Here is a 21,083-nt window from a genome sequence, read left to right as displayed (position 1 = left end):
TACTGTTCATTTCTTGCGTCTCCCTGTATGTACCTCTTTCTTCCTTGATTCTGGGCCAGTTGGTTCCACTGTGACATTAGTATTCTAATAGATTCAAGAAAAATCATGAATTGGCTGTTTCTCTATTTTTTTTCATTGAAATGTTGACAGTGATGCTCTTCTTACCTTTTTACATCTCTGAACTGAGATTAGAAGTCTGTTATTGTTTTAAAAATTATAATAGTGGATATGTATTTTCAGAAAGAAATAAAATAGGACAAACTATGCATATTCCAGAGGCAACTTCCCACTGTCAGTAGGAACTAAAAAAGAGATTGAGGAAAGCACATAATGAGTAAAATATGGTCACATTCACATAGGATTACAGAGAGTTGAGTATAATGTTCTGAAATACCAAAGAAAAATATATGCAGCACCAATTCTTCCATTGAGAGCTATTTACAAAACCTCCTAGAAATTGGTGTTTTGCAACCATATAGGGAGATGCCAAAAAGGAGGCATCACTGGCTGAGTCAGTATCATTTATGAATTCCAAACTATTCTGCTTTATTACCTCTAAATTGTCATTAAAATCTAAATAATAAGTGCTATTTATTTTTGTTCATTAAATGACTAATTTGTTCTTTAGAATCAAACATGGACACTTTAATAAAATGTTACTATAATTAAACATCATATGAATGAAGAGGGAGCCCAGGACATGGAGGCAATAGAAGGAAGAAAGGAAGATTCATTTGGAAATAACTGTTTTTAAAAACAAAAATACCTGTAGAACACTGAACAAATATGAGCCATTCTTAGCTGAGTACTGATGAATTAACCCAGGCAAAACAGTGAGACCATGTCTCTCAAAAAAAAAATTAGCCTGGCACGGTGGTGTGCACCTGTAGACCCAGCTACTTGAGAGGCTGAAGCAGGAGGATCACTTGAGCCCAGGAGCTCAAGGCTGAAGTGAGCTGTGATTGTGCCCCTGTGCTTCAGCTTGGGCGACAGAGCGAGACTTTGTCTCTAAAATAAACAAACAACAACAACAAACTGGTGGATTGTTGGGACTGTTGGCTAGTGGAGAAAGAACTGGCCTATAGCCTGGAAACTGGAGCTTTCTTCTCTGTGTAACTTTTAGCAGATTAATTCATATTTCTAAATCTCATGTATTCTAAATATCAAAAGATCTGTAACATGCCTCCTGCAGTAATGATTGCTAGAGTATGGATACTGTCTCCTGATATTTAATGTCTTCCAAAAGCCTGCATGGATACCCATAATAGACTGTTATCTGCAATTTGTTATATGGCTTCACAAACTATGCCCGATCCGTGCACTTTTCAATACTGGAAGTTCCTACGTCATGTTTCACCCAGTTATATACTAGGTATTTGCAGTTCTCAGATGTTCATATTGTTGATTGATACAGGTTGTCTTGAAGTTAGACTCTAACCTCACCTGGAACCCAGCTGAAAGCTGAAATTTTTACAATTGTGCAGAGCTTTCCTCTAGTGATGGAAAGTATGGTGGAATTACTTCATTGCCTCATGTTTTGGGGATAAAGACTATTGGAGCACACATGCTCATATGACATAATAGTTTCTAGATACTCAAATCTAACTTGTGGAATATTACAAAGAAATCTTACTTAAGTACTTTCAGAAGGAAAATGAAGTCTCTTTCCGTGCCCTGAAACAAAATAAAATGATCTTGACTATAGCAACACAAGGACTGTGTTGTATTATCTGCAGAGCAGGGGAAAATATTAGAGGCTACACAAATTAAGTAGGTGTGAGCTGTTTGCCAAACTTGAGGGAAGTGAGTGCTCTCTGCAGAAAGAAGCATCATGGCGGAGAGGGAAAGAAGTCAGCTTTTCTGTAAGTACTCACAGTAGAGTCAGGAGCACCTGTCAGGGCAGCAGAACTGTAGCATCCTGACAGGTGCTAAAAGAAAGTTGGAGTCTTTGATTCATGGGACCTAGTACTCAAGTTTCAAGACTTTTGTCCGGTTTATATAGAAATATGGGCTCCGTTGAAAGAAAAGCTGGAGAAGTGGCAACATTCTAGCCAGACTTGCAAAAGTTATTTCATGTGTCTGTTGAGCAAGTTTTGGAGGTGCCATTGTGCTCAGTGTGAAGCGGTTACTATTGATTCGTAATGCTTACTGTGAGCCTAGAATGGAGATACTGATTCCTGGCCCATTGGAGATCTCCAAGAGGGTTGCATTTCATTTTTGAAGCAAACTTGGGACATTGTTTGTAAACCAACTAGGAATACAGTCTTCCCCCCTTATTCACAGTTTTGCTTCCTCTGGTTTCAGTTACCAGCAGTCCACTGTGGTCTGAAAATATTAAATGGAAAATCTCAGAAATAAACAATTTCTAAGTTTTACATTGCGTGCTGTTCTGAGTAGTGTGATGAACTCTCCTTCCATCCTGCTCCGTCCCGCCCAGGATGTGAATCACCCCTTTGTCCGGTGTATCTGTGCTGAAGACCCTCCCTGCCTGTTACACACTTAGTAGCCATCTCTGTTATCAGAGTGGCCACCATGGTATCACAGTGCTTGTGTTCAAGTCACCTTTATTTTTCTTCATAATGGCCTCAAAGTGCAAGAGTAGTGATGCTGGCATGTTTTTATAATTGTTCTACTTTATTATTCGTTATTTTTGTTAATCTTGGACAGTGCCTTATTTATCTTAAACTTCATCATAGGTATGTATGTATAGGAAATAACATATTATAGAAAGGATTCAGTACTATCTGCCATTTCAGGCAACCACTAGGTTTCTTGGAACATATCCTCTGTGGATAAGGGGCAACTACCACAAAAAGCATATTTTAATAAATCTGAAATGCTTAGAGATTTTACCTGTCCCCTTGAAATTTTTCAGGGCTCAAGTTTGTTTTTATCTTCCTGCTGTCTAATTGAAAATTTTAAATAACCCCCCTTTCCACCACAACACAATTTTAAAAATCTACTTTCTCTTTTTATTCTTCTGTAGACTTGAATGTAGAAAGCCTTATAAAATATGCGTTTGTACAGGCTGCCCTATTTTTTTAGTTGCTGTACTAATTTGACTATAAGCTCTTTTATTTGCTTGAGTAATTTTAAGCTTTGTACCCACAGAGAAAAGGTGGTAACCAGATTCAGCAGAAAATAGCAGAGAGGACAGTAGAATGCTTGCCTTGCTGTCTTGATGTCCATTTGAGCCAGAAAATAGTGCTAGGGTCACACTTGTTGTTTTGAAGATGAGAGGGAGATTTTTGTTTTAATTATTCAGGCCACTTCCTTGCGTAGTGGTGGCTTTCCGTGGTTAGGGACCTGAGGTTTTGAGACGATGTTGACATCTCAGAAATATTTTTACTGCCAAGAAAGCCAACTGTACGGTGGCTTACAGAAATATCCTCAGACATCTCAATCCACCTTTTTTCATGGGAGGTTCTGCAGTGTCATTCATTCTACCCCCTGCTTGCCACTGTCAGCTTCACCCATTTAACTCTTCATTTCCCTCATCATCCCTAATGGTCTATTTGCTTACTTTTGTTTCTATGGACATTAGGTTCCCTCTTAATGGATGTTTACAATCTCCTAATTGCATATAGGCTGTTGGCCTGTCAGGAGATTTTTTGTGTGTGTGATGTTTTTATTCAGTTGCCTGCCAATTTCTTTCCTTGCCTGTCAATTTCTATGCTTCAGCTTTTGTTTTTTCCCATGATTCTTAAACTTTAGTGTACAAAGAAATTCATTAGGAATAAATAAATGCAGGTTTTTAGACCTTTTTTTCTCAGAGATTCTAATTGCTAGCTGGGAGGCCCAAGAATCTGTACTTTTAACAAATCACATAAGTAATTCTGATACAATAGACCAGAACTCCAGCACTAGACTGAGAAATACTGCTCTTTGATGTTTAAATTATTTTAGAAAACTTATATTTTACCTTTGTGGGTTTATTTTATTTTATTTTATTTTATTTTTTGCTTAATACAAATAAAATCATTACAACAGCCTTAATGTTGTGTAAAAACTCAAAGTACAATATATTGACTGCATTCCAGCATTCCCATTCAAGTGTACCACATTGCTTCCAGACCTCCAATACCAGTGTCTTCTTTTTTCCCAACCCATGGTACACCAGGCTACTGGATGATCCTATTCCATGACTGTGAATGGTTAAATCAAGTTTAAGCTCTGCCATTTTATTTGAAATCACTTTATTGCATGTGAAATTGTGCTTTTGGATCTGATTTCAAAAGTATTGTTTCTAAGCTTTAAATTAAATACCATTCAGTGCTATAAATAATAAGGAAAAAAATAGAATTTATTTCTAAAAGCTGCCCTTCTTGCCCTCACAAAATATTTATTTCCCTTATGAAAGCCCCAAGGATTGGACAGGCCTAATTCAAGGCTAAAAGATAGCAGGGAGTAGCAAGTTTCCCAATTACTGTGTGACCTCAGCCTGACAGATATTCACAGTGAAGAAAAATAGATGATTAGTAGGGGTATGATCTAGTGGACAGAATTCTAAGTCAATAATCAAATCTCAGCTTTATTCTTGACATTATGATTAATCTCTTGAAAATAATTTTACTGCTCTTTGTTTTCCTTTCTGGTTCACAAACAGAGCAAAGAAACACCTCTGGGTAGAATATGGCTCTCTGGAAATTTGATATCTAACAGAAAGATATCTGATAGCCAGCATGATAGTAGTAAAAATAGGCATAATTAATTTAACAAAAAAAAATTACCAGCACTAGTTGCCAATCTTGAAACTATTATATACATTTGTCTCTTAAAACTGTATTTTAGTATAAAATACAGTTTTAAACCATGTTTTAACACACATGATTATTTGAAGGGAAGCATAGCACAAGGTCAAAAATTTAGATGCTATATTTCTCATAAGTCTCTTAGAAGCAATTTTATTATGATCATACCACTGGGCTTCTGATTTTAAAAGGTGTTGAACTCAGCATTTATTGATCAGCATAGTGAATCTATTGTAAAGTAGAATAGTTGTAGTGTGTCCCTGCATTCCAAATACTATTTTTGGGAAGCACTAGACTTGATCACGAAAATAAAAGAAGAAAGAGTGCTATAAGTGCCTGGAGTGTAACAACTTAAAATGAGTAAATGACTGTAAATTAAGGAAATTAAGATAGATTAAGGAGAATATGAGAAGATTTTTATGTAATAGAACTGATACTCCCACTGTACTGTGTGTCACTCCATCTGATCTCCCATGGCACTTACCTCAAGGAGATTGTAATTATGTGTTTCTATGTCTTTCACTCTCATCAGACAGCAAGTTCTCCTGAGGCAGGCACTATGCCTTAATTATCTGTTCCTCACAGCAACTAGTGCAACACCTAGCATATAGCACACAGTCAGTGTGTATTGGTGGATAAATGGATTGATGGGCACATGGAAGAGTGAATAGAACATTATACTGAGGGAATAAAATATGCAACACAAACGGAAACATTAGATTGACATCCAGTACTTTCTCCAAATTAAAAAAAAAAAAAAGAATTCTGAAAACCTTGTGTTTTGGAATCTGAGAGTAAAGGGTCTGAAATTTCCAGGAAAGCAAAGTATTGTCCAAGAGATAAGTTTTCTTAAACCTGTGAGATGATTACTTTACTATCATCTCATTGCATGATAATTTGGCTGGTGGTAGATTTTAGTCTTAAAACAATTCTTCCTCAAAAATAGAAAGTTATTGCACCACGTGTTTTAGATGAGAAGTCTGATTTTCATTCCCTTGTAGGTTGTATTTTCTCCCTTTAAAGCTTTAGAACCTTTAAAGCTTTTCCCTTATTTTTAATGTTTGGAAATTTCATGGTGATGTGATGAAATTGATATCTTTTGTTGTGCTGGGCTTGACTGAAGTGTTGAGTCCTTAAATTCTGGGAACGTATTTTGACTGAGTACTTACTGATGTTCTTGCTCATTTTCTCTATACTCTTATTCTGTGACTCCTACCATTTAAATTTTAGACTCTTCTTCTACAAACTCTAATTTGCTTATATTTTCTCTAATTTTTTGTAGTCCTTTTGATCTACATTCTTAGTGATTTATTTTTACTATTCTTTAGCAGTTATATTCTTTATTTTAAAGCATTCTTTCTTTCTTCTTCCATGACTGTTTCTTTTTCATAAACTACTAATCATCTTTTCCTAATGTGGTTTTTCAAATCTCTCCAAGGATGCAAGTGCAACTTCTTAAAAAAACCCTGAACTATCTTTAATTTCTAAGTTGTCTGTTTCTGCTTCATCTCTTTCTCTTTCTCTGTAAGAGCTTTCCTTATATGTCTACGCATCCATGATTATCAGTTCATAGTTAAGAGTGAGACGGTAAAAGATTATGGGCAGATTTGAATACATTGGTGAGAATAGCTATATTCTCTTTGGAGTGAATGGTCTGGCAGAATACTGATGCATTGGGAATCCTCCTTGTGACTGAATGTGGAGGTCTCTTCTGCTGTCATCTGATATATTTAGAGAAGGCCTACAACTTTTTGATGTTTAACTCAAATTTATTCTGTATTGTGGGAATGGGCAGGATGGAGCTGTTGACAATTTCATATACAGACTTCCAATTAATCTTCTATTTAATCTTTGTATCTCACTTCTGTGCTCACTTACCCCTCCCTGACCACACAGTATGTATACTGCTGAGTCCCAAGCCTCTTTCGGGTTCTTTTGGATTGATGGACAGTATTCTCCACTGGATCACTCTTCATACATTGTCCAGCATGTAGCTTCTCCTAGCCTCTTTCCCTATTCCTGGAACATCTTTGATTATTCCACAACTTTGTTGAGAACTCTTATTCACTAGTGGCCTATCAATTTTGTTTACTGTTGAGGGTTTAACTTCATTTTTTTCTTTTGCAATAATTTAAATGACTTTCAGAAAGGAAAAGATAAGCACTTATTATGTATTCACTATCTTTAATCAGTTATGGGAGCATTTTAAAATACAAGTGCTTGATAAAATTTGCAAGCACTATGTACTGTGAAGAGTTCTCCATTTGGAGATTCATAATGTTCATTAGCATAGTAGTAAGGAGAAGTCCTGCCAGAAATAAACATGTTAAACCACAGTTATCTCAATGTTTCCTGAACTTATTTTTACCATGGAATGCTATTTTATGAAGAAAACCTACTAAAACCTGCTGTATACAGCATTCCACAAATTATAACTTAAGAAATAATACTCTAGAATACTAGTTATAGATGATAAATGGTAAAATATAATTTAAATAATCAGAAAAATACACTTTTAGTGTTAGAAGCAATTAGGGCACACTCCCTTTCGTATTTTTCTTCTTTCTGAAAGATGGGAAAGCTAACTTTTATAAACTTTGTTCTGCCTGTACGGGTCTCTTTCTTTTCTCTGAACAAGATCATCCTGTGCTTATTTGATGGCAATGACCTTTAAGCTGTAGGACATTATGAGATTGAGCCTGTTAATACCTACCATTGTACTGTTAGGCGTGATCATCCTGCTCTCTACCTGAAGGTGGGGTTCTTCACCCAGAGGAACTATCTCAGAACCCCAGAGTGTAGAGTGAGCTCACTTGGCAATGGGGCAGATAGCAAGAAGTTCTCTTCTTGGCTTACCTTCCAACCCTACAAGGTCACCATATAATGGCTTAGGTTGGTTTTGGAGAGTAGTATTTCCACCTGTGCTTATCAGTTATCTTTGTTTTTCTTCTCCTCCTCCTACTCCTTCCATTCCTCCTGTTTCTTCTCCTTTTCTTTTTCTCACTCCTCCTCCTCCTCTTTCTCCTTTCCTCCTCCTCTTCTGTACTCCTTTTCTACCCACCTCTTACTCCTTTTTTTTTCAGTTTATTTAAGATACTGATGGAAAAATTCCTCATAATCTTTTATAGAAGCATATAAAGCAAGCAAGTAAGATTTGTAAGGCAATGAAGTGCCATTCGATGGGGGGATTTGTAGGCGTTACATGTAGGTTTTCTCTTGGAAGGGACACAGAGATCTTGGCATACTTTGTTTAAGAACAATAGCCATTATCTATTAATTCCATGTGTGTTCTTTAAAAAAGAAAATCATTTTATGGGAGGAGTGAGACCTCAGGTTTTATATGAAAAGGGGATTTCTCTGAGGCTCCCTTTTTACAGGGTCATAAAACATGTTTGAATCCTAGTCAGGAAGTTCACCTAAGTTTCCTAAATCTCAGTCCAAATTTCATCTCGTATTGCTTTTTGTATTTCTTAAATTTCTAGTAAATTAAAGTGTATTTTTGTCCAAATTGCCCAAGCATTATGACTCCTGCTTTTTTTTTAAACTTATGTTGAGTATTAGGATAGTCTACTGCTTTAATCTCTTGGGGTTTTACACTTTCCAACAATCTGGAGATAAATATCTTAATTGTGCATTCATTAATTCCTTCATTAAAATGTTTATCAAGAAGATACTCTTCTAGGTGTTGGTATTATAGCAATGAACAAAACAAATCATGATCTCCTGACTTCAAGGAGTTTGCATTCTGAGCAGTGGTGGTAGGGAGAGATACAATGAATAGGTATACAAATTAATATGTAGTATAGTATTATGAATTCATACATTTTAGGAAGAAAAGTAGATAAGGATAAGGGTATGGAGAATAATGGAGATGCTGGAGGGTGATCACAGAGGTGGCCTTTGACTGAGCTTGATTTAGTAGTTGTATGATGTTACTGAATTTGACTTTTATTTTGGGTAAGGTGGATAAGGAAGGTCTTTCCAGTAAAGTGGAATTTAAGCTGAGACTTGAGTAAGGAGAGAGAATGAGCTATGCCAGTATCTGGAAGACAAGAATTCCAGGCAGAAGAAGTAGCAAGTGTGAAGGCCCTGCTTTGATAAGTTTGAGGAGTAGTGAAGACACTGATTTGAACTGTAGTGGAAAGTACTGAAAAGAGAATGGCAGAAGATGAGGCCAGAGAAGTGAAAAGGGCAAAGCTCATGTTGGGCATAGAAGGCTGAATAGGTGTGTTTATCCAATGCCTGTACTCCCACTATATCTAGGAAATAACTAACTTGCTTTTCATTTTACAGGCTCATAGGCAGAAGGGACTTGCCTTGTCTCAGATGAGACTTTGGACTGTGGTCTTTTGAGTTAATGCTGACATAAGTTAAGACTTTGGGGGACTGTTGGGAAGGCATGATTGTGTTTTGAAATGTAGGGACATGAGATTTGCGAAGAGCCAGAGGTAGAATGATATGGTTTGGCTGTGTCCTCACCCAAATCTCATCTTTAATTGTAGCTCTCATAATTCCCACGTGTCATGAGAGGGACCCAGGGAGAGGTAATTGAATCATGGGGCGAGTCTTTCCTGTGCTGTTCTCATGATAGTGAATAAGTCACACAAGATCTGATGGTTTTATAGAGCGGAGTTCCCCTGCACATGCTCTCTTGCCTGTCGCCATGTAAGATGTCCCTTACTCTTCCTACATCTTCCACCATGATTGTAAGGCCTCCACAGCCAAGTGGAACTGTGAGTCCTCTAAACCTCTTTTCTTTATAAATTACCCAGTCTGGGGTATGTCTTTATTAGCAGCGTGAGAACAGACTAATACAAATGGAAACATGTAACAAAATGTCAATGTGTTTGCTATATATTTCTGTCAAAAATACAGATATAATTTGTTCTAGGTATAGAACATTAGCCCATACTGTCCAGGCCAGACTGACGTAAATTCATGTAGAGAATTTTCGTGGTTTTACTTTTGGAGCTGAAGCTATGAGAGGAAGGAAACTCTTCTCATATGCTTATGTATCACTCTATGAAACACTGGTGTACCTCATGTAGATAGTTCTCAGCCAAAGATGCACTCTGGATTATGGGAGAGGGTAAGATATCTGTAGTTGTTACATTTCACCTTAACTTATTCTGAAATGGCCCTGAAAATGCACAGTGACTTTGTTTTGGCCATCAAAGATAGATAGTCTCTGACGCTACTCTATTTGAGCGTTTGTTCACTTTATCTTGGTGTCGGTTATATTGAAACAGTATTTGAATGATGTGGGGAAGGACACTTTTTTCTGTTTGTGGTTCTGGAGAGTGTCTGTTGCATGCTTTTCAGGGAACATATCACACAGGTTTCATGTAAGAGGAACTTCAAGTATTGTAAGAATGAAAGAAATGGAAAAGAAAGGTTCAGCAGTAATCAGACATATTTGAAAAAGCCCTCCATCGGATGACTGAGCAGAATATCTATGTCTGTACTATGAAGTACAGTATGGTAGCATTTAAAATTTAAAATTTAAACTGTAAAATATTCTAAGGTGTCTCTTAAAATTGGGGTTACATCTGACAAATGCGGTGTTAGGTGATTTCATCATTGTGTGAACATCCTAGAGTGCACTTATACAAATCTAGATGGTATAGCCTACTATATACCTAGGATATCATGGTGTAGCCTGTTACTCCTAGGCTGCAAGCCTGTACAGCATGTTATTGTACTGAATACTGGAGGCAATTGTAACACAATTGTAAGTATTTGTGGTAACATATCCAAACATAGAAAAGATATAGTAAAAATACAGTATTATATCTTATGGGACTACCATCATATATTTGATTGATTATTGACCCAAGCATCATTATGCCATACACAACTGTACAAGCAATTATTTTTTAATTATAAGAGTAATACATATTTAAAGTAAAAACAAAAAAATCTGAATACTGTTAGCAGCAGTGAATTCATATGGGTCTGCAGCAACCCCAGTTCTTGCCTCCTCAGAAGAAAGAATTCGACTGAGGGGCCTAAGGCAGAGTGAGAGATGGAGGCAAGTTGTAGAGCAGGAGTGAAAGTTTATTAAAAAGCTTAAAGCAAGAACAAGAGGAAGTAAAGTATACTTGGAAGAGCGCCAGGCTGGCAATTTGAGAGATCGAGTACTCCGTTTGACCTTTGAGTTGGGGTTTTATACATTGGCATATTTCCAGGGTCTTGCATCCCTTGTCCTCAGTGATTCTTCCCTTGGGATGGGCTGTCCACATGTGCAGTGTGTTCACTGGAGTTGTACAAATGCTCAGTTGAGGTGTCCTTCTCTTACCAGTCAAATGTTCCTGGAAGGTCCTATGTTAGTTAAACTCCACCATTTTGCCTCTTAGTGCACATGTTTGAGCCCACTCGCCCAGCTCCTAAGATATTTTGGGAAGCTGCTGATTACCAGTCTCAGGTTTTTTTCTATCTATTGGGAGACTGCCTTTCCCTTTCTCTGGCACTAGCTCTGATCGATTATTATTTTAGAGCAACAGTGTGACAACTGCCCGACCATCACCTGTTGGTTGCCTGATATTCCTGGTGGGGTGGGGGCTATCCCTTATCCTGCTCATGCCTGTCTAGCTACCTACAATAACACTATTAGATAAATGTAAGGTCAAAATAAAAATTCTGCTTCTAGGCTCACCCCCTAAATAAGGGTCTTACATTTCTTGTGTTTAGTTATGTTCAATACAAATATACCTGTATACCTAGTGGAGGATTATTTATCTGAGCCTGAATATTGAAAATACCCAAAATGGAATTAATAAAAGGCTTTAAAAAGTTTTTCTTAAATGTACTGAAACCATCTTTGCAAAAATTATATCAGTGGAAAATGGATGTCAGTGAAAGAGATCTGAGCTAACCTGTTACCCATCTTGCCTTTTTCTTAATTATTCCTGGGCTATTTGGCTGAGCTAACTTTGGAAGACATTTAGCCTATAGTTTAAATTATCATAAGCCTTGCCCCAAACTCAACTGCTTTTGTAAAGCTAATGGGAGGCCTTCAGGCTTATGAGAAGGGGAGGAGCCTGAGTGCTGCTAAGTCACAGACATAAACGATTATTGGCCATTATTCAGAAATTATAAGATATGCAACTTCTCCAATTACTCCTGCAAATAACATTACTATTGTAGAACCTAAGATTGGCCTTCTTTGACATCTTTTTAGGTATTTTTTGCATGTCTGGCACCCACCAACCCCACACCTGTAGCCCCATCCAGAGGCATTTCAGCCCACAGGAGGACAGCTCTGATCCTCTTTGATTTCATCTCCATCCCAACCAATCAGTAGTAAGTACTCATTACCTAGTGACCTGCACACCACCCCCAAATTGTCTTTGAAAAACTCCTAACCTACAAGCTTTGGGCAAGATGATTTGAGGACAAACTCTGTCTCCCACATGGCATGGCCAGCTGGCCTCATATCTATTAAACTCTTTCTGTTCTGCAATACCGTAGTCTGTTTTTATGCAGCAGACAGGAAGAACCCCTTAGACAGTTACAATACCAGTTGAATGATGAAAGAATGTTAAGCTCATGTTTCTGTTACCTTGCCATGGAGTAAACAGCTTAATCTAAATGATCCATCAGTGAATCCGAGCTGCCCAAGCTATGAGATGCAGATCAAATGATATGCAACACAGGAGTTGGCTGTAGCTATTATGAACAGGAGACAGGGAAATACTGGGTAGAAGAGGGATTCCCTGACAAAGGCCCCACCCTCAAGCCTGAAGACCGACCTCATGGGCCTAACTGAGGACAGGCATTCCTGTTCATGCCCAAAACATTGCCTTTTGGTCCACCACACCACCTATCCTGCACCCATATACACCGTGAACCCCAGGCTCCAGAAACAGACCTGCAAGCTATAGCAGCAGACAGACAGTGGAACAACATCACAGAGAAAGAGAAAAGAGGAGTGTATTATTCCATTTTCATGCTGCTGATAAAGACATACCCAACACTGGGCAATTTACAGAAGAAAGGGGTTTAATTGGACTTACAGCTCCACGTGGCTGGGGAAGCCTCACAATCATGATGGAAGGCAAGGAGGAGCAGGTCGTGTCTTACATGGATGGCAGCCGGCAAAGAGAATGACAGCCAAGTGAAACAGGTTTCCCCTTATCAAACTGTCAGATCTCATGAGACTTATTCACTACCACAAGAACAGTATGGGAGAAATTGCCCCTATGATTCAATTATCTTTCACAAGGTCCCACAACACATAGGAATTATGGGAGTACAATTCAAGATGAGATCTGGGTGGGGACACAGAGCAAAACCACATCAAGGAGGAACATCTGAATGCCAAAAGGAGTCTGATTGGGGGCAATTGTAGAGAAGTCGGGCCAATGGGTGGCCCAGCTCCAGGGGAAGATCACCTCCCCACTCCATCCCCCACCACCTCCAGCTCCCCATTCATCCTGTCGAATGCCACCTCCACCACTCAGTAAAATCTCACATTCATCCTTCAAGCCCATGTGTGACCCGAATTTTCTGGGACACTGGGCAAGAACTTGGGATACAGAAAACTGTCACACTGGCCCTCTGCCGTTGTGAAAAGGCAGAGGGTTCGCTGAGCTGGTTAACACTCAAGCTGTCTGTGAATGGCAAAGCTGAAAGAGCTTCATAACAATGGGGTTGCAGTCACTCACTCCTAGTCCCTACAGCAGGGCTGGAGCCCAAAAGCACTCACTCTGGCCTCTGCACCTGCCTGTCTGCATGCTTCCCCTCCTGCAAGGGGTTTGAGCAATGGGGCGACTTAACAGGTGGGCACACCCCTGTTACACATCCTGCGAGGAGGATCAGGGTACTCTCCCATTTACTCTAGCAGTCTTGCTTGTAATGCATGAGTTGCCATAGTTTTCAATTATTTGTGTATGTTGATATGTAAGTCACATTGCAATTCAGTAAATATATATGAGCAGGGTTGCAGTCTCTTTTCTGAAATCCTTAGGCCAGTATTATGCTGGAATAAAGAACTTTTCAGAGTTTTAGAAAGGTAATTTGGTACACTGTTAAAGGAAACCAGAGCCAAGCAGTAAAGTGGTAAAAACAGACTTTATTCAGGAACTATTGCAATATGGGAAGAGAATCCTCAGTCTAGAACTGAGCTTAATTCCAAATACTGCATAGACAAGTGGGAATTTATAACCAAGGAGCAAGGTGAAGGTTAGTGAATGGGAAACTCCTAAGAAGAAACATCAGGGGTAAGGGGAGATTCTGGCTGAACTGACTTTACAGGATTCTTGCTGTAGGCAGGCCAGGGTGATCAGATACCAAGGGTGGGAATGAGGAATTTGATAAATACTGAGAGTACCGTGGTTTCAAGGATGGAGGATTCTTGCTAAACTGATTTAGCAAGACTCTTGCTAAAAGGGTGATGCTAAAAGGAGCACTGAAGCCCAAAGGCCAGGGCCTACTTGAGAAGAGGGTTCAGAGGAGGCTAAATAAAGTTTTGTCAAGAAGAGTCTTCCTCAGCAAACACCATATATTTTATAATATCAGCAGAAGGTTTGGTTTGTAATATCACTTAATAAAATACATTAATACCTCTTCAGTGAAATGTAGGAATAATCAGATTTTACTGCCAACCAAATTATGAAAAACTTTCAATTTTTGGATTTGTTTGGATTTCAGAATTGTGGACTGGTGAAATATCCTATTTTTAGATTCTTATAATAAAAAGAAAAATCAAGAGAACATATCTAAAAGATGTTGGCACTGAATCCAATCTTTCTTTTTTTTCAAATAGTGTCTTATTTTGGAGTTAAGAAATGTGAACTCCAGAAATATCATTGATTATAGGTCAGATTGTAGCCATTTAGGTAAGTTACTTTATGAATACACAAAATAGAAGATAAACACACATGGGTGTATTAGGAAGCCTGTACTGAGCAAACCTCCCAGCCTGCAATGAGAGACCTCGGTGTAGTACAGAGGAGGGTCTTTTTAAATAACAGAATTTAGTTACGGTATAGTAGGCTGAGGTATTATTTGGAAATAAAAGAAGTTTCTTACATGAGGATTTTTGACTAAGAACACAAGTCCTTAATGGAGTAGTTTCATAACCCATGCTTTTGTGGTTTTGACTGAGTGCGGCACATGTCTAAAGGGAATGTCTCATATAAAACTGAAGCTTGCTTTTACATTTCAAGTAGTTATTTAGATACCTGGTCTCTATTGTATGATCCTCTGATTTGAACATAGTTTGTCTTTCATTTTTATCCAGTTTCCATGACTCAAACCCTTATGTTAGGCCAGAATGTGGTAATAGAGGCAATTATGCCATTGAGTATGCAGCCCAGCCTTCACATTAAGGTTTCACACCTGGGTATCATTATTCTTTCCCATATCAATTTATTATTTAAGGACTTATTATTTGAAAGCCCTTATAGCACATAAGCAATTAGGGTAGCTGAGAGTCTGTCTGTATTAAATGTATTTATTTTGCTTTCCTAGCTTTTTATGCCAGAATAATTAAATCTCCTTCTAGTGTGTCAGTAGCAGACTGTTTTGAAACTGACAGCACTCTTTCCTCCGGTCTTCAATAACAAAAAACCCACAGAGACTGACAGATTAATAATAAACACAAAGAAAGGAGAAAACAGAACACATACTGGTTGAGAGGGTATTTCTCCTTCCAGTCAGCACTGAAGTACTGAATATATCTTATTTTTTTGAAAAACAGATTTTTACATTCTTAATGGTGCTACTGTTGACTGTGTAAGAAACAACTTACTCTTTGGAAATAAATATTCCATGTAGCAAATTTGTACAATAGAGTGTGTGAGTAATAAGGTATTATACTCAACATTTAAAATGAAATGACCTGTTTCATAGGACATTTTTGGGATAAGGAAATGGATTGGCTTGACCTCAAGGGAATATTCATTTGCATGCGCTTTGGATGCAAAGAACACTTTGCAAATTTTGAATATTACCATGTGGCTGTTGTAGCAGAATAACTGGTCTCTTTTCTAAAGAGTATATTTGCATATGATAGTTTAACAGCTTTTCCCTTTTGTTCCTAGAAGATTAAGTCTCAGTCCTAGGAGAAAATAAATTAAAGGTGGTTCCTTACAATTTGAAAAAGTATAATTTGAAGATAAAAGGAAACTCTGAAAAGCAGCTTTTACATCTGAAGGCTCAGACTAAGAAATACTGTTTTTCTCTGAATGTACCAGCATTGCTGTTCCTACTTTTTGGTGTGGTTGCGTCTCCAGCAGCCAGGTGAAGTCTAAATAACTCCTCAAAATCTTCTGTGTCTGTTTGTCTACTTAGTGAAATCTTACCTTCAGCATTTCACTCCCTTGGTTCAGGGCCTTGACCCTTTGCTTAAAATTTGAATTTCCTTGGTGGGTTCATGGGAGAACACAGAGATAAGTGTTCTCTGAACAACAGTGGTGACCTTAAGATGCTATATGGAAAAAGAACACGAGACTTAAGGAAAAATTAGAAAACTGCATAGCTACTCTACCCTTGGAGGTTCACAGTACTTAACAGGATGTGAAAAGACCCTAATTCAGTGGGAGAAATAGTCCTTCTAATTTTTTTTCAGGTGTCTCAAACATTTGACCTTAGGATTTTTTTTTTTTTTTTTTTTTCAGATAATACCTTTTAGAGTCCTTGGTACTAGTATCCGCTGGACTATACTTAGGGATATCATGCAATTTCCTGGATAAGTACCTTAGAATTGTTTGCTGATTGCTTAAAGATATTCATTTTATCTTCACAAGAAGAGAATTTCTTGGGGCGCTTCATAGTGATGGCTCCCATTAAACTGTAGCCAATGTTAAAAAATCATTCATAATACTTGTTAAAGAATGATAAGGCCAACTATTCAGGACCATCACAATAGGTGTAAGGACCTTTGCCAGTAGGGTTTTGCAGTGTGGGAGAGAGATTGGGTTCAACTCGGAATAAACAAGGAAAAGTGGGAATTTATAGCCAAGGAGCTAGATAGGAGCCGGTGGATGGAAAACTACTAAGAGGAAACATCAGAAGTAAGGGAGAATTCTGGCTAACCTCACTTAACAAAACTCTGGCTGAAGATGAGCTAGGGTGATGAGATATCACCTGGAGCACACAAGAGTGTGAGGAACCCGATCAGATGTGGACGGTTATTCGTACTGAGAGGGAGAGGACTTTGGCTAACCCAAAAAGTCCAGTATTCTTGCTAAAATTAGACAATTCAGAGAGGAACATGGAAGCCCCAACGTCAAAGTCAGGGCCTAGTGAGAAGACAATTCAGAGGAGCCCGAGTAGCATTTGGTCAAGGAGAGAATCTCTGTCACCAGCCAGGGACCATAGAATTGTCTTGTCTTGCTGCTGAGCAGCAAGTGGATGGGACACAGAGGAACTGGGGTGCTTCTTAAGGGTATTAGGTCAGCAATCAGGAGACTCACTGACTGATATTTTTAGTTTTGCCTGTACTTTGACAAATATTGTATAGAAAACCTTCGCTAAGTTTCAGTCAGTATCTGTAATCTATATTCCACTGGAACACCGCCAATTCTTTGTGGTGACATTTGTTCTTTACCAAACTTTTTCTCCTTAAATATTCTGAAGGACAAAATGAGGTTTAGAAATACCATACAGAAATTAGAGGTCTAACTTTAAAAATCTCCATTAGGTTTTCTTATATAGCTATCTGTGACTATTCTTCTGCTAAATTTGATTCAGTTTGTTTTATTTCTTGGTTCTTTTTTTTTTCTTTTAAGTTTTGGAAAAGAAGTTAAGTGTCACATTGAAGCCATTTTCAGATTAATTAAAACAGAGAACATGGTAAGGTTCATCTATATTTTGTGCTTTGTTTGCAAAGCTTCTTAAAAATAGTGTTGTTCCCAGTTATTGCTAAATAGGCCTATAGTGGATGCAGCATCTTTCTACAACAGCAGATTAAACAATATTGTACTTTTGAATGAAATTAGGGAATTGAGGACTTGAATTGGCAACGTAACAAAAGTCTGCTGTCTCTGAGGAAATGTGTGCTATTGATTCTAACTAAATAATAGCACACACAGGGACACCAGGAGAATAGCTTAAAAAGCCACTGGGATGGTAGTAGTAGTGGTATAGATTATTCATGATCTAAAAATCAGAGTGTACAACATTTTGAAAACACTTCTGATATTTTGTTAACTATTTTAGTAGAATACTGTTTTTGACAAGACTCTCATACTCTGAACAAGTTATTTATTGTTTTGTTAAAATATAATACACTTGTGGCTTGCTCCTGATGAGCCTTTTCCAAAAAACAAACAAATTACACCTAGAGAGTTCTGCCTAGCACACATCTGGGAATTCACTTCTGTTATTTCTTTAATTGGTAAAATTAGATTAAGTCATACGTGTCAAATGAGAATCAAATGAGACATAGAATCAAATGAGTTGAATATGTGAATAGTGATATTCCCCTCTACCTATTACTTCCAAATGAATGCAAATAAGAATTTTAAGAAAAATAATGTTGGTCACATAAGGAGTGTTTGTTTTAGATCCAGGATATGTTTACAGGATGCAATATATCTATGGAAATTTAAATATCTATGAATATTTGAAAAGCATTAGCTCCATTAGGACAGACGTAGAGTCTGACTTTTCTCTCTGTTATATTTCCAGCACACAGCACTATCTTGTAGTCAGCACTCAGTACATGTTTATGGCATGGATAGGAGAATGAATAAATGAGTGGAATATATTTGAATCCTTCTTTGGTTTTAATCCTGATTTTTTGAGATTTTGCAAACATAACAAGAGTATACTTTCAAACTGATTCATAGTTAATATGGGATACCTGGTGACCTAAGAAACAAACCTGACTTTCCTAACTACTGAAGTCTCTTTCATTTAGGAAAAAAATAAAAAAATACAGGATGCCTGGCACATACTTAAACTAAAAAATTCTTCATTGTTGATCTGAAATTCAAATTTAAGTAGGCATCTGTGTTTTTTATTTGCTAATTCCTGGTAATTTTATAAAAACAGAGTGATGTTGCTGGTGTCTGAAGTCAGCTTCTGTAGAAAACTCTCTTGGGACCCCTTTCTGATCCCTTTGAATCACTCTGTCCATCCATCCTTCAGTTTTTCCAGGCTTTTCTAGTAACTTCTTCTACCTTCAGTTTAGTCCAGATGATTACCTTTGGGCTGGCTCTGGGGTAATCCCAGTACTTTGGGAGGCCGAGGCGGATGGATCATGAGGTCCGGAGTTCAAGACCAGCCTGGACAACACAGTGAAACCCTGTCTCTACTAAAAATACAAACATTAGCTGGGTGTGGTGGCAGACGCCTGTAATTCCAGCTACTCGGGAGGCTGGAATTGTCCATAAGGGCAAGTTTTGCCCCCAGGATGAGGCTGAGTGTGGGGCTTGGTCTGTAACTCCATTTCTGCTTGGCTGCTTTTTCTCTGTTCTACTTTTCCCACTCCCTTATTGGCTTCTCCTGGGAGCACTTCCTTAATGAATCAACTACGGGTGCAGGATCTGCTTCTAGTATACCTGATCTAAGATGATTTTATAGGCTGTTTACCCCTCTGTAGAAAGAAGGTTTACCACCAAAATAAACAAGCAATGTAAATCTTTAAACATGTTCTCACTTGAAAGAAGTCTTTCACTTTTCACAAAGCTTTAAATCATAAGCAAGTCCTCTATTTACCATGTGGCCCTAAAGAGTAGCAACAGAACTTCCTTCACCAAATGGGCTGTGGTAAGAACACAGTGGCCCACAGAGATTCTCTTTGTCGTGGTAAAATCAGAACTACAGCCAAAATGGAATTGGGTTAACATGCTGAGGTTGCGGTATGGACTTTCCTGAGGATGAGAAATGCAATATGTCAGGTAAGTTCATTTATGTAAAGTTTTCTCTGGTGTGTTGTTTCTACACATAGCAAATACCCACTTTAGTCTTACTTTTTTTTTTTTTTTTTCCTGGAGAGATTTGTGGATTGTGATTGGGTCAGTCATCTTGTTCCCAGATTGAACCTGGATTGCCATCTAATTTACATGACCCAACGAATGTTGGCTGGGGATATTCTAATGAAGAGCCATATCTTCATTATCTATTCCTGCATAGCAAATTACTCCAAAATTAGCAGCTTAAGACAACAGACTTTTATTATCTTGCACCATTTCTGATGGTCCGGAATCTGGCTCTTTACCTAGGTGGTTCTGACTTAGGGTCTTTCATGATGCTGCAGTCAGTCCTTCAGCAAGAGCAGCATTCTCTCAAGATTTGGCTGAGGTTGAGGGATCCACTTCCAAGCTCACTCACATGGCTCACTGGGCTGCCCATGACATGACTCCCTCTCCAGTGAGTGACCTGAGAGAGGCAGAGAGCTCGCACAGGAGGCACTGAAGATAGAAGCTGCAATCGTTTGTAACCTAATCTCAGAAGTGACGTACCATTACTTCTGCCATGTTATATTCATTAAAATAGAATGAGTTACTAAGTCCAGTTCATATTAAAGGGGAGGAGAGTTAAGCTCCACTTCTTGAAGGGAGGAATATCAGAGAATATGTGGATATACTGTTGTTTTTTTTTTTTTCTTTCTTTTTTGAGATGGAGTCTAGCTCTGTCACTAGGGCTGGAGTGCAGTGGCATGATCTTGGCTCACTGCAACTTCCGCCTGCCAGATTCAAGGGATTCTCCTGCCTCAGCCTCCCCAGTAGCTGGAATTACAGGCGCCTGCCACCACGCCCAGCTAATTTTTGTATTTTTAGTAGAGACAGGGTTTCACTGTGTTGTCCAGGCTGGTCTCGAACTCTGGACCTCATGATCCACCTGCCTTGGCCTCCCGAAGTGCTGGGATTACAAGCGTGAGCCACTGCACCCAGCCGTGGATATACTTTTAAAACCACCATAAGTGGTATCCCCCAGAGTAGCAGTACTTGAATGGAGTACTTTTATTCAGCAGATATTTAAAGAGTACATTTATGTACCATATATTATGTACCATATATAGCACATATGTGTAGAAATCTAGAAGCTTCAGATAAAAAGGATGAATAAGACAGTGGAAAACCACTTTGTAGCAAAGGTTCTCAATCCTGGCTACACAGTAGAATAGCTAGGACACTTTCTAAATACATGGATATCTGACCCCACCAAACACCACTTAGTAAAAATCTTTGTTGATGGAGCCCAGACATCAATACTTTTGCAAGTTTTTCAGATGATTATAATATGGAGCCAGTTGAAAACTGTTTTCCAGTTTAAAATTTGCTCAGCATTTACTGTGATTTGACTTAGTTTGAGTTCCTCCAGAAGCTGACCCTGTGACAAAGATTTTAGTGGAGGTAATTTATTCTGAGGTAATCCTAG

The sequence above is a fragment of the Trachypithecus francoisi genome, unplaced genomic scaffold (assembly GCF_009764315.1).
Source record: "Trachypithecus francoisi isolate TF-2019V2 unplaced genomic scaffold, Tfra_2.0 Lachesis_group16, whole genome shotgun sequence".
NCBI lineage: Eukaryota > Metazoa > Chordata > Mammalia > Primates > Cercopithecidae > Trachypithecus > Trachypithecus francoisi.
This window is presented reverse-complemented; position numbering follows the sequence as displayed.